This window comes from Vicugna pacos, chromosome 3 (genome assembly GCF_048564905.1).
Source record: "Vicugna pacos chromosome 3, VicPac4, whole genome shotgun sequence".
In the NCBI taxonomy this organism is placed as follows: domain Eukaryota; kingdom Metazoa; phylum Chordata; class Mammalia; order Artiodactyla; family Camelidae; genus Vicugna; species Vicugna pacos.
In genome coordinates this window covers 37,581,144-37,598,778 of record NC_132989.1, presented here as the reverse complement: position 1 = coordinate 37,598,778, position 17,635 = coordinate 37,581,144, and the positions used below count along the sequence as shown (strand labels likewise).

The 17,635-nt window shown below is 37.9% G+C and overlaps 1 protein-coding gene and 1 long non-coding RNA gene across 8 annotated transcripts in view; one reads left to right on the top strand and one right to left on the bottom strand.

Annotated features, from left to right (window-relative positions):
• PRR16 (proline rich 16) overlaps positions 1 to 17,635 on the top strand; it is a 246,041-nt gene that overhangs the window by 30,510 nt on the left and 197,896 nt on the right. The window contains exons 1-2 of one of the 7 annotated variants that reach the window (XR_012070460.1): positions 15,777 to 15,811; positions 16,677 to 16,802. The exons of 3 other annotated variants lie outside the window; for them this stretch is intronic. The gene's annotated coding sequence lies outside the window, so the exon portion shown is untranslated. Of the gene's footprint in view, positions 1 to 15,741; positions 15,812 to 15,839; positions 15,906 to 16,676; positions 16,803 to 17,635 lie in introns of those variants that run through there. 3 more of the 7 variants (XR_012070466.1, XR_012070477.1, XR_012070470.1) reach the window with 3 other exon arrangements.
• LOC140689505 (uncharacterized) lies at positions 9,820 to 15,658 on the bottom strand. The gene is made up of 2 exons (XR_012064536.1): positions 15,429 to 15,658; positions 9,820 to 10,050 (listed from the first exon to the last, which is right to left on the bottom strand). It is a non-coding gene; the product is annotated as an uncharacterized lncRNA (long non-coding RNA).

Here is a 17,635-nt window from a genome sequence, read left to right as displayed (position 1 = left end):
AAAGAGGGCAGACACAGCTGCACATACCTTTTTTCCTTTTCTTTTCTTTCCTCCCCTTCCTGCTGCCGCAGGAATAGGGATGTAACTCCCAGAGTCACAGTTGCCCTTTTGAGGCCATGAGGAGGAAAGCCACAGACTGAGCTGCGTCATATCTGTAATATTCATTGCAGACTTCGTACAGTTGTTATGTAGTTTTTGCATCATCCTAGACTACTTACAGTTGGGCTTTCTGTTGTATAAACTCCTATATGCTGAAAGCAGTGGGCTTTTTATGTGTAATTGAACATAATTTTCAATTGTTATAATGACATAAAGGAGAATATGTGGAGACTAATGGCAATTTGCCCTCTTCAATAGCAGTCTGCTGCAATATGATAAAATCAGCTTCCTTCAGATAGATGATAATGCAGGATACTTCAGCTGCTTTAGAAATTACAGTGGAAAGGAAAGGCTTTAGAATGATGGTATTATCCCTCTTTATATCAGCAAATTCCTATATTTGGAGGCTCAGGCTTTTCCAGCATATGAAGAATATGCTTATAAAATCTTTCTTTACTTAACAGTGCCTTATGTGGGTAACATCCCTCTGCAAACATTTTACTTTTCCATTTTGAATGTTTATTCCCATATCCAGGGATCATCATAGGTTTTAAGTAAGACATTAGTTTGGGGACAAAGCTATTTTATGATTATGGTCTGCTTTATCAGATATCGAATATGTTAAATGTATAAATGCTGCCTTTGGATAAGTTAAACCATAATGTTATGAGACATAAAAGGGTTATCACCATCTGAATTTAAATATTCATTGCTATGTGCTTGTTTTTCTGTATAACCTGGAATTTTAGTTGCATGGGGTTGGATGGTGAAGATAATTTGCTTAGTCAAGTAAAATTTGTAAAATTGAAAGTGTATACTTATGGAACTGGCTTTGGCTGTGGATTTAGATTACATAGTCCTATCTTATGTTATACACCCATGAATCTAGATAACAAATTTTTAATTAGCTGTCAAAACGCAGTAGCACAGTAAAGCCTTGTCTGTTACATTCACGTGTGTTTTGTGTTTCTTGTATTCATCTTGTAAATACTTCAGCTCACATCGTTTATGTGCAGTGGAGACCCACTGGTATAATCATACATCTGCAGGCCAGATTTTCCCCCGGCTTCTGTTGAATTCTCTGTATCCATCTGTAAGACTGTTTGCAACCATATGCTTCAGTATCATGCGAGAGCAAAAGGCCTGGCTGAGACCACCAGAAGATAGATGGCAAGTCATTTTAGGCTTCTGAAATTTTTCAGTTAGATGCAGTCACATGCCGGAAAGTCTGCTGGGTGGCTGAGGCTGTTTTTTCTCAGGGTGGAATATAGGGACTAATGGCTTAGAAGGGCTTCCCCACTGAGGATTTCTTTATTGACATTTCCTTTTCTCACTCTTCATAGTTAAATCTACTAGCATCTGAGCGTTATTAGGAGAGGGGCATTTAAATCTGAGAAGCGGAGTCTGTCAGCCTTATGCTACTGAAGACCGTTGAATTTTTGTTTACTTTCAGTGTTAAAAGCACCAGAGTTTGGCCTTATAGTATTTGAGTTAGAACAGGAGGAAGTTAATGTGGACTAAAGTTGTCAGATGAATATCAAGACAGTTCAATTTTTATCTTTTAAATCAGAAATATTCATTAGCAGTAAGTGAATAACGTCCTAAATTGGAATTTTGTATCATCATTGAGTAATGTTTAATTCATAATGCCCCATCAGGACTTCAGATCCTTTTATTGGGATATTTTTCCAGGTTGACATGCTGGGCTTCTGGCATGACAGGACTCCTGATTCCCTACTCGTTATACTGCCCCCGACACGTACATGCTCGCGCTAGTGCATCAGTAAGATTTCTCCTAACCCAGAAGACAGTTTCAAAAGGAGCTAGTCCATGAAGGGTTAAAAGATTCTCATGGGAGAATGGCCTGAACTGGGTAAATACATATTTTATTCTAGCTGGGCTTATTAGTTAAACTGTTTTGTCATTAACCTACTCCCATCTAAGTGTCAGTTTCTCAACTGTTAAAGTGAGAGAATGATTTATGCTTGCCTCCAAAGAGATGGCATTATGAGCAGAGCATTTGTGATTGGCAGACCACTGTGTGTTCTCGGAAAACTACTTAAATACTAAATAATAACGTTCAGTGTGTTCCATAGGAGCTTGTTAATGTATGTTAGAATATGTTCATAATGGAAATGTGAGAAGTGGATGGGGCTTGACAGTCGAAATGGCTTCTCAGTTAAAGTTGCTAAGAGGAAAAATCACTCCCTGGCAGGCTGATCATTGTGCAACAGAGCCTGCTATCTTTGAGGGATTATTCTGCACTTCCTGTCATTTGTAGAAAAGGATCATGTCCCATGAAATGCCATCTGTACCCACATATTGGATGTTAGACATGGTGTGATGCTACTATATTTTTAAACTATCAGAAGCAGCTGTATGCATGGCAGATGAAGGAGGAGGTAGGACGCACTGGGTGATGGTCAGGGGGAGCTGGACAATCACTGAATTAGATAAATGAATTCAACTGAGCAGTGAGCCCAGATTGGAATGCCTAGAGTATTCTCGTTTATCCCGCACTCTGGAATTTAGACAGAGAGTCGATAGATAATTAGTGTGTCACATGCACTCTGATACAAGGTGAACAAGGAATCCAGTCCGGGTTCTGCCACCTGGGAGCTGTGTGCCTTCAGTTATCTCATCTGTGACATGTGTGGTTGCCTTTTCCCTACTTGTTTGGAAGCCTTGATATATGGATGAGAATTCAGGATATTATGTGATATGATCTGGTTTTCAGTTTTACAGCCTCAGAAACCTGATTTACTGACACACTGAATGTGAGTCTGTCTCTTGGGATCCCTCGTGCAAGCTCCCAGAAAGTAAGGAATACAAGCAGAATGGTGGGACACAAGCATTAATATGTGGGATGAGAAGGGGCCATGTCTTTTGGCTGGAAGATTTCTCCCTAAAGGCAAACTGCTTGGGAGACCAGAATACAATTAAAAGATTGCTTGAAATCAGCATAGGTTGAATGGCATCAATGGATGGAAACTTATTTCATGCAAATAAGGTTTAATTTGTCCCTGGGACCAGAGAGAATGCATCCTTGGGCAAAAACATTCCCTCCCTTGGATCAGGCCTCTGGGAATGTTTATTCATCTTCTACATTTTTTCCTACTTCCTTTGCTGACCCTCCTTTGACTGATTCATTGTTAATGGACTTTAGTCCGTGGTAGCCAGTTCTCCATGTCAGGGAGCCATTTCTGCCTCTTCAAAATGACTTACCGTGCTTCTCTCTGACCTAGTATATGGTGATTATAATTGAACATTCAGAGGGAAACCGTCTTTCTCTCATTTCTCAGGTCCTGGTGGGAGTTCTAACTGTAGCCCCTCCCCTACCATTGCTGCCCTATGTTAGGTTAATTCAGTATTTAGAGAACTGAGATGTAGGGCAACTTTCTTCTCACTTAATGTATTTATTTGGGTAGTTCTTGGCATTGAAGAGGCAGTTTGACTTTGTAGGCTTTCCTCTCATCATATAGAAGACAGTCAAATTGCTTTGAAACACTAACTAGGCAACAGAGGAGAAATAGCATTACCTTTTTGACATTGTTTAGTGTCAACAAGACACACTCACACAAACAGAAACCAAGGAAGCCGCGTTAGATTGTGTCATTCACATCAGTTTGGATTATCTCAGAAGAGTAAGGAAAGTTGCGCCTTTGGGAGGTCTTCTAAGAAAATGAACAACTAATGTTTTTAAAAGCTTTGGTGAAAGGGAAATCCGCTTGACGCCCCATACCCCACAATTACATTATTTCGTTTTCTTCACTGTAGCCCATTTGGTGATGCTTTCTTTACTTCTGTGGCTGAGGAACTCAGAAGAAAGAGGAACACCTTTGGGGTTTCAAAAACTTTCCCCACCACAGTTATGCTGAGTTTCAGCTCTGTCCTCGATCCTAGCTGAAATAGAAACAGTTACATTTATGGATGGTACATAATTTTAATTTTGGGATTCAGTCATTGGAATTTTATGTATTAAAAAGCCAATCAATTATTAGAAAGGAAGATTTTATTCATAATTCAGGTAAAGAATGTGAAGACTTTAGGCTTAACCCCTGGTGGTAGGCAGAACAGTGTTCACTTTGGCAGAGGGCAGGATATTCACAGACCTAAACTACAAATATGTAAGTAAATAGCTAATGCAATTTTATTTTGATTTGTTAATTTTAAAAAGACGGGTTTGGTTTCCATGGTAGAGTCCATTCTAATATTTCTGAGCCTCCAATTGCTGTTCAGTTTATTAGACTTTATTTGAAACTATCTAAAAAATGCACTTTGTGAATAAACTGTCTTTAAATTAAAAAAAAAAATTGATCAGCTTTGCAGGCTTCCAGCTCTATCCAGAATCTCCTGCTGTCCCTGGAATCTCCTTCCATTGACCTGTTCTCTCTACCCCGCCTCCATGTATAAGTAGTGTTTAGGATACACATCTCCTTCCCTCCTTTTTCCATTTCCCTAACTTTTTGATTTGATGTAACTTTCCATTTTTCTGCAGCTTTGTGAGCATCAGGGGTGTGAGAGTTCCAGGAGATCATATCCATGGAAGAGAACCATTGCTTGGCGGTGGCTCTGCAGCTAGCTAAAAAAAGTCAGCAATCATGAGAATGAGGTGGAAAACTTCCAGCAAGGCTGGGTATCTCTGGTAGGACTTGGTGTATGGAAATCCCTTCCTCAGGGACACTTGCTTCTGGCTGTTCTTCCTAGACATTTGGAAGGGATGAATGAATTTTATATTGCAGCAGGTTGGTTTCAGGCAGCAGAGAAAAATCTTAGGGAGAGATTGAGTTGGTACTTCCTAAAGGTGCACTTTAAACAATTTGTTTAAGTCTTAAATCAGATCAAGTCATTCTGCTTATATCCTTTCAAGTGACTTCATGATGAACATAAAATATAGACTTATGGTGTGATCTCTTGTTGCTTACCTTGCAGCCTTTGCTCAGACCTCACTCTCCTTTGCTTCTTATGCTCTAGCCACACTAACCCTTCTAGTTCTCAGATGCTTCCAGCTCTCAGGGCTGAAGACCTTCACACATGCTTCCTTTGCCTGGAGTTCTGTCCCTCCTTCTCTTTACCTGACTCCTTCTCATCCTCACATAATGATTATTGCTTCTGCCCTCTTCATCCCAGTATTCTCTGACACGTCACTGTGTTCTCCTTTTCCAGAGAACTTGTCACAGAACTTATCTCAGTTTGGACCTAACATATTTATTTGTGTTTTTATTTAATTCACAGTGAGACTTAAAAGGTTAGTGGTAATATCTGTTTCATTCATCATTTTCTGCCCAGCGTTTAGCACCATGTCTAGCATATATGAGGTGTTCAATAAGAATTTTATAAATGAATGATGAATGGATGAACCTAAGATGCCATTTTCAGCCTAATGATTTATTGGTTCTCTATGCCACCATATCAAATGGCATTTAGAATGCTTGGGCAGTCAGTAAATCCAAGGGGTCAATTCAGTTTTGTATGAAATTGAAGGCTTTTTTTCAAATTTGTGATAAATGCATAGTGAGACATTTTCTTTAACTGCCAAAGTTGTATATATGGAATGTCCTGTTCTAAAATATCTTCTAGGGACTTCTTGATATTCATCTGTCAACCTTTTCCTTTTTTCTTAAGTAGAGAGATTGTGCTAAATGGTTTACCCTATTTTCAACTGAAGTGCCTTTCTAAAATAATGTCTTTCGTAAACCAATGAAAAAGTAGTATGTAATTGATAATGCTGGTAATGTAACACAGATGCTAAGATGGATGACATGGACTTCGTGTAATGAGCTGAACAGGGCACTTTTCTCAGGAAACTGCTTGAGTTAAACAACATTAGGAATACCCTCCCCTACTGATACCTGTTTCTTTTTTAAGTCTTTATCCACTTACTCCAAAAAACTGGGTTGATAATATATTGTACCAGTCTCTGACACAGCCTACACTCACATGCAAACTAATTTACACAATACATACCACATAGTCTAACATTCAGTTTTAAGCAACATGTTACAGAAGGTTCACCCATGGAAAGAGATATACATTGTGCCATGTGTGGACCAGATTTATGCAAAGATCCCATGTTCATTGCCTTTGTAACATGTATGTGTTCTGAGATTATTTTAGTTTTATTCAGTTGGAAGGTATTTCTTTATATCTTATTCTTATATGATGTCTTTCTTCAGGGAGCTCTTGCTCAAGAGAGCCTGACCTAAAACATCTTTGAAACTTGAGTTGTTGCTGTTTTTCCCCTTACTGTGGATTTTTTTGGTCAGTGATGTTCACTTTTCTGATACGTCTCTCTCATTAGTACAGTTGCCTCCTTATATTGTCCCTACATTTACAGTTCAAATCTGAGAATTTTTATGTTAGAAAGAAGAAAAAGGTTACTTAATATTATCTCTCAGGAGGGAAGTGAACACACATTGGCAATTAGAGGGAATTTACATTGCATTTTAATACCATCCTATCACAACATTGGTAGCTACAGAATATTAATTCTGCTGAGCAAAGTATAGCCTGCATGGATGCATTTCTTTGTACATGTTCTTTATTTCAAAATATGTTATTTCAGGCACAGTCAAAGAGGTGAAAAAGAAATCAACAGACTATACTGAAATACTGTTTGGTGTCTCACCATGGATTGGAGATATTCCGTGGACACTGGGCATTTCAAAGGCAGGAATGCTTTGCCCCATAGACCAGTGCTGATTCTACCGTGGCAAGGGAAGCTGGTGGCTTTAGAACCTGCTGCTTTATATCCCATTTTAGCAATTTCCATATGGCTCATATGGTACCTACCAGCAGGCTTGGCCAGGCTGGACCACTAAGTGGCCGGTGGCATTTTGAACATCCCGCTGGGTCTGTGTCATAACCAAGAATGATTTCTATTGTTAGCAAATTCTGTGAGAAATACTCCTGAGGTGAAGACGAAGCCCAAAGAGAAAGCTTCTGGGGGTTTCCCTGAATCAGAGTTTAAAAAAATGGTGGAAAGAAATCTTTGGCAACAGATGCATTGACACCGCTCTGCTGGAAAAGTCTGGAAGAAAAACCTTTATGACAGAGAGTACACTGAGGCTGATTTTCTTGACTTGAATCCTTTTGGGTAACCTACTTTTCCTCATTTTAAAATATGACGTTTTATTTTTAAGATGATTTTTATCTTGATGTTTTATTTATTTGATTAGAGTTACCCATCAATAACATGAATTTATTTGATTCCCCTTTGAGAGGAATTAGAACATTACAACTGAAGCAGAAGCCTGCTCTGACCACTCCCCACTCCTGCAAACCCTCAAAAACTCAAGACTTAAGACTCTTACGCCTTTCGTATTCTTTCAGACAATTACACAGCTTTTCATATGCATAAGAGGGTTCCCAGAGAAAATACATGGTTTTATTTTATATGTAAGACATACATGGAGAGAAAGTTTTGCCTAGGATGGGAAAAATATTATCCTGGGAGATATCCAGGGTTTTTAAAGCAAATAGCAATTTCACAGCTTGCCTTTATTTTAAAAAGTATGTAAAATTTTGAGCAATTGCTCTCTTTGTAAAGAGGTACTCTGGAATATTCACAGCCAATACTTTGTAGGTAATAGATGAGTGCTCCTAGGTGAAACATGGCTTTGTGTCAGTCTCAGTCTCTCTTTACTTGATTTCCAAAGAGAAGGGCCAGTGTGAAGTAGTGACTGAGCTCTCTTCTATGAACTGGGAGACTGGATTCTAGTGTCTTATCTGCCACTGTTCTCTGTGAGACCTTCCTAGCTTTTACCTCTGTGAGATCTACAAGGACTTCCTTAGCTCTAAAGTTTTGAGAGTCTCTGTGATGCATCAGTTTGCTTGCATGTGTAATAGAGTAACCTGGCTGGAAAAAGTCGCATGTCCGTACAATGATGGGTGGGTAACCCTACTGAGTTACAGAATCTAGAGTCAAATTGCCTGAGTTTGAATCTTTCTTGCCTACTCTTGAGCCAGTCATGTATTATTAAAAAGCTCAGTTGTCTTTCCTGATATTAACTTTAGCCAAAGTTAATTATGATTCTTTTATTTATAAACTCAAATCTCTCAGGAAACTATTTGCATTTCTCACCTAAGCCATCGCTTCTACCAACAGTGAATAGCAGCTGTTTTTATGTTGTTGTTCTTGTCTCATTATTTTAAAGAGAAAACTGTGCCAGCTGTTTCCTTTAAGATAGGGGAAAAAGTTGGATGCAGTGAATTAAGAGGATGTGCTGATTGAGAGAGGAATACCAGGGCAAATTTCTGTGAGGAACTGACATGGGAGCTGCTTTAGGAACGGGCTGCTGGGGCAAAACTCTCTAAGATGAGGACAGGATACATGTAAACATTTGAAATAGGAAGAGCTCTGCAGATTTGAAGACCTAGAAAAAAAAAATGCTCCTGCAGCAACACAGTGATACTGGGAGAGAGCCGTACAAGTGAAGCTGGAGAGGGTATAGGGGACTCTGAGAGCAGGAGCTGCATCTGGTACTGCTCACTGTCATATCTCCAGACTCCGTTCTGCCAAATAATTAAATGAATGAATGAATGAACCCATGTATGAATGAGGTGATCAGAAACCGAAAGAGCTGCCAGCAGGTTAAAAAGAAAACCATGAAGGTTAAGTGTCACTGAAGACAAGAGCAGAACCCTTTTAAAGAAGGAAGGGATGTTCGGCTGCCACTGAGAAGTGAAGTAAAGTAAGTGTGGTGGGAGGGGAGGAAAGTACCCAATGGTTTTAATAGCTCCATAGCGGGGGTCATTTCACTGGGCAGTGCAGGTGGCCGTCAGGTTTGAGGAGGTTGTTATGAGCAGTAGTGGAGAACAGAGACATAGGATCTAATTACAGCTCCTCTTTAGAGGCCAAAGGGAGTCTTAAGATCAAAGATATGAGATACAAGAGTCTTTGAATATTAAATGGTATAATCCAGTGAAAAAGAACACAGATGTAAGAGGGAGGTGGCTCATTAGAGGATTTGATATGCTGAGGAATTGCTGAAAAGTGATCTATGTGTTTTTTTTTTTTCTTTGTTTTTATATAACACTTGATTATTTGATTTTCAGCTTTCCCTTTCTGGACTGAAGGGACCTCCTCTTTTAAGTTTGGTCATCTATAGATAAACCCCAAAAGGAATCCTTTCTGTTCTCTGAATCTTTTCTAGATAATGTGAATCTTGAACATTATTATTAAAAAACACTACAGGGTATGGAATCACCACAAGCTTTTGAAAGAGAATCAAATTTTTCCACTTTCCTATGATGATGTACAATATTTCAGTAGAATTTTGCCCACAGAGTTTGAACCAGCTCCTGAAATTATAGTAAAAACAAAGAAAGAAAAAAATAAGCAAAGCAAAGGACTATTATTGGCAAGTCATGTCTTCTTCCCTTTAAAAGAACCCAGACTGAGAGGGACCCTTCCCCGAGACCTCGGTTCAGGTTGCCTCAGACCTATAGCAACCACTGAAACGTAGCGTTTTACTACTTTGCAGTGTATTAACATTGGGTGGCTTTTGATTTAGGTAATTTTCACCGTTGCATTTTACTGTTCTCATCATTTGAAGATCTCACGTGAGTTGTCATGTACATGTTTACATGTGAAAATACGTCATACACTGTAACATTCTAAGTGGAAATGGTGAGCCTTTGTTTAAAATGTTGAGGATCTTATTTTTCCACTTGGAGTTTGTCTCTTCCTTCTAAAAAGAACATTCTTGAAGATTGTGCTGATTATACCTTTGTTTAATTTCTTTTGGATTGAATTATAGCAAATATTATTATTTTTTTTCCTCCACAATATCCTAGGTCATGCTCCTTGGGAGATGGAGATTTGTCCCTAAGAGGCTTATTAGGAAATCCCCCTGGAAACTGTAAGGAAATCTGAGCAACAGGACTAGGCGGAGGGAGAGGCGAGCGGGGCTGCAGTTGCAATGTGGGCCCAGCCAATGCCAGGGGAAGCTGTGAAAGAAAATAGTACATTTTATCATTACATTTATATATGATTTCAGTCTAGTTATTAGTTCTATGTTGGTGTCATAAAAGTATATGGAACTTTTTTAGGTGTAATTGCCTATAGAATTGAGATATTTCAATGAAATAACTTACTTATGCAATATAGTATTAAGTGTGTTATTTAATAGTCAACATTATTATTAATGTGCTTTTACTAATAGGGCAAATGCTGTTTTGGATTGCATATATGAACTTGGCCATCACACAAACAAATACAATAAATCCATTTGTATTTGTGAATATTATAGTTAAAAACCATTTAATATTGATGTCAGTGAACATGTTTTATTCTCTTTATACTGTTTAATTTCTTTTCACTTTAATTTGTAGCAACATTTATTGAACATAAAATTCATTAATTAATGTTTTATGATTTAACTTTAATTTTCAGTTGAAATCTGGTTTGTTTTCTGAGGACTTCATAATTTACTGCAGTTATTACTCCCTACAGTCAGTGTTGTATCATGCTTGAATTTATATGCATTCTTAAATTAATGTGACATATATTTTCTGGCAGAAATCACCCTCAGTCAACAGTTTCAGAGTGTGTATTATTTATATATTCATTTATTGTTTTTTTTAAACCCACTTGTACCATAAACGAGTTGAGGTATGAAAAATACTCTATCTCATAAAAGTGGAATAAAGAAGAAATAGATAATTAAAACCAAAGGAAAATTTGAAGAAGTAATCACTGAAAACCAGGGAAAAGAATATTAATAAGAAGACCATAAGGATCAGTGTGGTTCCTGTAGCTGAGTTTCCAACTTGGCTCTGAGTTTTCCACAGTAGGCAAAGGTAACTGTTGAGTTACAGAGCACTCATTGTTAGGGACAGTGATGGCATCATTTTCAATTTACAGATGATGAAATTCAGACACAGATATTTATGTCACCCTCCTAGTGTCACCGAACCAGTTTGAATCGGGATTTCAGCACAGCTAAGACGACTTCTGTGTCTACATTCTTTATCTTCTCTTGAAATAGTTTTTAGTATACACCCCATAAAAATGTCTACAGAAAACACAGTACCAGGATCCAGAGATTGTTGTTACTGAATTACTGTTCTGAAAAAGAATTTTAGTGTACAGGGTAATTTATAGTGTGTCTTTATTCTTCTTGTTGAATAAAGACATAACATATATAATGTACAAACTGGAAAATTAAGTGAAGGTGAACAAATTTTGATGCTTCAGGAGATCGGTATCATATTTTGTTTTCACTGATATCTAAACCAGAGGGGTAAACATTTGAAATGGCTAATGTTGAATCATTTTTGACCTACAAAATGGTAATTCCACATGGTTAAACCTAGTATCAAAAGTTGTATCTTAAAAGTATAATATAGAAAAGTCTCATTTGTCAGTAGGGTCAAGTAGAGATTTCCTATAGTAGGTCCTCTAATTCTGCTTCTTAAGTTTCTAATTCTTAAAAATATTTGGTGTTACAGCCTACAGAAAGCTGTTTTTCATGATAAGTCACTCTTTCTGATGAGTCTTAGTTTCCTTATCTCTAATGGAGAGTTACTGAGATAAGGAAATAAATGTATTTGGCATTTTTGTGTGTGTGTATTGCAAAGTGATATGTAAATGTGAACCATCTCATTATCTATTTAAATATGCTAAATCATGTTGACTTCAGATTCACCACACTGCCCTCTCTTTGCAAGCTTAATGATTCAAGCTATGCTACAGGATCTATGCTTCAGGGCACCTTCTTTCTGCCTGTTCTTCCATATCCAGACTTAATAAATTAATGCAAATTGTACCTCATCCATTGTTTTTCCTTTTTCTGCTTCCCTCCCCCTTTAATTTATGCTCTCTCACTACATTTTAAGAATCTTTATAAGCCATCTGAAACATTTTCTACAACATGGCTCATTATAAATAAACACATTTATTAAGGGGATGTTCCCCTTCATACTTTTCAGTTCCATGGGCCACACTGAATATGCAGTCGCGACCTAATTTAAGAACATATGATTTCCTTTAGCAGCAACATCAGTATTGCATTTTTTTTAGTAACTGCTGGGTAGAAAATTCTGCGCATACTGTGAGGGAGAGCCGTAGTCTTGCCAAATCCATACCCATGAGCAACTAGCGTAGACAAAATGGATATACATGAAGCAGTTACAGAACATGTCAGTGTTTGTAAGTCATTAGTGCACTTTGAAAACCAAGCCTTGATGAGTGTAGTTCAAATGGCCAAGTTAGTGCAATAGATGTTGAGCATAACATTTATTTGTCTTTTTAATGAGGCAATGGATGAATGATTATGTAATTATAGGCTTTGCTCCCTGTTTAAAGAATTTCAAATTTTGAAAAAGAAGACACAGCATTTTTGGGCAAGTATTTCCCCATGCATAACGTAACCAAATAAGCTAGATCCAAAGGAAAATCTGATTTAATTCATTCTCAGTAGGAAAAGGGGCTGGAGGACGGTCAGTTCCACAATTCCAGACCTAGTGTTTCTGTTCTGAGGGGGAAGATCATCTGTGGCATGAGCTGTGAAGAAAGTATAGAATAGCTCCCAGAGACTTTCTGTGCTTGGATAATAAAGGTCTCATCCTGTGATCACCCTCTTTTCATTAATGTAAGCCTGGCAAACTGTTCCCCTTTCATACACCAGGTCCCACCCAGACACTCCTCCCTTCCCAATGCAAACACAGATCAGGCCACCCCAGTCCCTTGTTATTTTCAGATTTGTCTATCTTCCAAAAGCATTTATGTTGTTTAGTTGTCATTATATACCACTTATTTTCCTTTTTGACTTTTGGAATACATTTCTATGCCTTATATATTTTCAGGCAACAAATCCAGAAACTAACATGAATTATTACAGTCCTCCCTCATTATTCATCTTACAGTGTACTTACTGAACTCCTCTGTGTTTCAAGCCCTGGGCTGGGCACACTTTGGGGACTAGAACCCCTGCTACCTGTACCACCTCTGCTGTCTGCCAGAGATTGGTAATCATAAAATAACACAGTCTGAAAGTGCAACATGTTGATTAAATCACATTCTTAAAAATTGGGAACAATCTGATCTCACTAACAGCAAAACAAAGCAACAGATGAAATAGTATATAGTAATTGTTTTTCAAGAATTGACAGGCATTTTTAGACTGTATATCTTAGTTTTCAATGGCTTCTTTGTAGCAGAAGTCTCATAACTACCCCAGATGAGCCTTTGAAGAGAACCGATAATGTGTAATCTGATTAGACAATATCAGAATAATTTGCTCATACTGGGCCGTTACTCAGACAGTGTTGTTCTCTAGGTTATGTCACTGTATAGGTGGACTTTAGAGCTCCTAAGATCATGGAAAGTAAGTTTGATGTTATAGACATTGTCAAAGTAAAAACAGTAGGCCAATCAAAAATTCCTGGTTATATGAAATGAAGACTGTCACACAGTAAATTAATGGTTGAAGTGGATTGATAGTCTTGGGCTCCATATTGCTAAAGCATTGACTTTTCTGATCAATTGATTTGTGTTTCCTCTAACTCTTTATAGGTTTTCACCTTGATGGATAATGTCTCCCTAAAGCCTGTTTTGGTTAGTACCCAAGTGGAAGCTGCCACAAATCAGCTCCCTTGCCCAAAGCGCCTAAGTTCAGGGCAGTGAGTCAAGCCCATTGGACTTGGCAGCCACAGCTCATTCTCAGTTGCATCTTGAGTCTTGGCTTTTGTCCACAATTCTATGCTGCACTTTGTGATGTAAACAAGATCAGAGGACCAGAAGTCTGCGTTAGCATTGCGACATAGCTATTGCTACACTTCTAAATCTCCATGCCAGTGAGGCCACTTCTGAAAGGGACTGAAGGGCGGAGAGAACAGCAGTGACGAATTGTTACCTTTAGGACAAATGGAAACTGGAGATGGTTAAGGGAAGTTGCTAGAAGGAGAGGGTAAACAACAGTGGAGACAATACATTTTTTGTGGTTAAGAATAGGGGCTCAGGAGTCAAAGTAAGCTGTGCCTCATTCTAGCTGTGCATCTTAGGTAAGCTGGTTAGCCTTTCTGAGCCTTCATTTCATCATCATCTTTAAACAGGAACATTGCCGACCTGAAGGGTTTGAAGTTCATAAAGTCTAATACTTAGTAAGCATTCAGTCAGTGCTAGTAATGAGTACTAATTTGAAAATAGTTTTAATGAGAAAATGAAGACAAAGTACTTGTCACTTATGAAATTTAGTTAATATCCATTATAACCAGCAGAAAACAAAGAAATATACTTATATGTAGTTTATATATATATATATGTGTGTGTGTATGTGTGTGTGTATATATATATATTTTTTTTAACCTGTAAAAAGTACATGTAGTTTAACCTGAAAAAAAAATACATAGTTTAACCTGAAAAAAATATAAGGTGAATCTCTTGGAAGTCTTACTGTAATTAAACTGCTATGGAGGTTTGTTTGTTTGTTGGTTTGTTTTTTGCATTTCATGCAACATCTCCAGCTGTCTTCCAAAAAAGCAGGGATCAGCACATCTCTACTCTAAAGGACCTGATAATAGCTATTTTAGGCTTTGTGGGCTGAGAGTCAAAATGAAGTATATAATGTAAATGCTTATATAATAAACCCTTTCCCACAAATTTTTATTCATGAAATTCAAAATATAATAATAACAATAATAATAATGATAATGATAATAGTTGAGCACAAATATTTGTAATACAAGTCTACTGATAAGACTAATTGAATTCTTTTCGAGAAGAAATAACATTTTCCTTAATCGCGATTCAAAGTTATTGTTCCCTGTCATCAAACTGATTGCTAATGTTCATCTGTAAAATCCTTTCTTAGCTTCTGGGCTGTACAGAGACAGGTGGCAGACCAGATTTGGCTCATGGGCTGTAGTTTGCTGACTTTGGTCTTAAGGGATTAAGGAAGCAAAGAGCCTTGAGAAACTCTGATCAAATTAACATGTTAGCAAATAACAGTTTGAGTAGCCCCTGGCTAATTTTGAGTCATAAATTGGGAAGTACAGCTAAAACAGTGTCTGAATATATTTATATGTAGAGTGGAAATGAAAACACAACTTGGAACTACGCCGTGGGTCCCTGTCTCTGGAAGAGGGCTCTGGAATCTAAAATTGTGCTTCCTTTCCCCTTTCCCATTTGCCTGACCTTTCTGCTAAGAGGCTGGACAGGGCAGACACATACCTTCTTATGTGTGTGTTCCTAGATGTTGGGCCCGTTTTGGCAGAAGGGAGAACGAGCACATTAAAGGCAGTGCTGAGTCAGGATGTGCATTTCACATCCTCTCCAAGAGGAACACAGGAGCCCGGAAGTGAAAATGAACGAGAATGGAAATTACCTTTCCCCTTTCTGTGTGCCCAGTGTGGAAACAGCATGAAGAGGTAGAGGAAAATCAGCAGATGTTCCACGGAACCCTTTCTTAAATGGTTTTTAAAAAACCAGGTTAAGTTACTTAGTATGATTTTACATAAATTCAGATAGGAAAAACGTACAAAAGCTGTAATCATTTTGGGGTGCCCAGCTCCTGGCATGTGATGACAAGCTTCCTGTGCACCTGGGACTGGTAGGATGTCCTTTCCCTGCTGCTGTGGTGGGAAATTCTAGAACTTAGGTATAGGTATAATGGAGTGGTGAGGTCAGAAAAGGGAATCCAAATATGACACCAGTAGGAAAACAAATATGTTCCTTTTTGCACGATGTCAACACTGGAGAATCAGAAAGGTGAGAACAGAGAGCAGCGGTGGAGGAGAACCCAGTGGAGTGTGATAGAGTTGATGTTGCCCTAAAACAGCCTTCGTTTGAGTGCAGTGGAATGGTGATTGCTATAGACATTATTTTGTAGGAATCAAGACACTGATCATTTGTGGCCACTTCACCATTCTGGTAGTAAGGGAAAAGAAAGAGCTGGGAGTGGCAAGTACCCCCATGAAAAAGGAGAAAATGGGAAAACTGGTACCTCAGAGGAAATACAGTGAGTCCCTAAATCAGATAGAAATTCAGGCTCTGTGAAGGTGTCTGAGTTTCCAGCTGAGTCTTAAGGATCCAATGCAGAATGGGAAGGAGTGGGCCTTGGTGGTAAGAGTACAAAGAGGTGATGGTAGAAACACCATGTATCAAAGTGACTTATATAGAGTTCAGTATGAGCAAGATGCAGGGCCAAGTTCTTTCCTCAGAAGCATGAGAAGGGCAGAAAAATCGTCTGGAGACTGTTGGCAGGTCTTCCCTTTGCCCTCCTCCTGCTGGGCTTTTGTGTGAGGAGTGCAGGAACCTGAATAATATGGGATTTCCAAATATCCTAAACAGTCTGAATGTTCTCCAGAGACCCAAAAGGTCTTGTGGAAAGAGAGAAGTTTGACACTGTGACTGATTTACCTGGATGATAATATGGCTTGAATAGAAAATCATATTTTTACAAATTTGCTAAGCAACCATTCTTTATTACATATTTAAATGTTCTCTCCTCCCTGAAATGCAAAATTAATCTCCATCCAGCAGACATTAGTTCTTGATGTGTATTAAAGTGGTACACGTCATTGATGGAGAATAAGTCAACCAGTGCTCAGTGTGATTGCTCTTCTCATTACAGCATGTGTTGAGAGCCTACTGTCAGGTGCTGTGCAATGATTGTAAAGATGAATTTGATATGCTTTCTGGAGAGAAGCGCTGCAGTAATTATGTCAATGATGACATGATGGTCACTGCTAATGAAGAGGTACATAAAATTGCAGCAGAAACACAGAAGAGGTGTTAACTAACTTCTAAAATTTCCAACAGTGTTTACTTTTAACAGGGACTTACAACCCAAATCATCTCTGAAGTTATATGTGCACTGAAATAATGTATTGTAAGGCTTCGTTAAATGCTGTCTTATCTTTAAAAATCTTGGTCTCTAAGACAAAAGTCTACATTTTTCTCTGTAAAACAGCAAGCATAGTAAATAAGCTTCTGGATTATGTAAGAAATTCTGGTGATATTTATCCATGTGAATTAAGTACAGAAATTCCTGCTGGGAGTTCACTGTCACAAAGTGCATCAGCTTTCATGGTTTGAGACCTGCTCCTGTTGAAATCAGGCTGATGAGGGTTGAAATAGGACAGAGAAAAATTCTTAAACATCCTCTTGAAAATGACAAGGGAGGAAAGGATCAATTTTAAGAGTGAGTATAAATCTCAAGATTCAAGAACAGGGTATTTTTTAACCCCTTTATATTGATTTGCACTGAAATAGAATAATTGTCAAAGGATCTAGTTACCATGGTGATACATCTTTTAAGAGCATTGTAAGTAGATAAAGTCATTCAACTGTAATACCAGAAAATATTGAACACACTGTTACAGGCTTCCTTTCTTTTTAATACTAACATTTTTTAATTAAATAAAAATAATGCAAAATTGAGTTTTGTGTGCTGGGATAAAATGAGAAGAAAAAGAATATATTATACATTATGACTATGAATATATTATACAATATTTGTTTCATTTTTTAAGAAGTTTACATTTCTTAACATCTTTTTTTCCCGGTCATATATCAATCTAACACAAACTG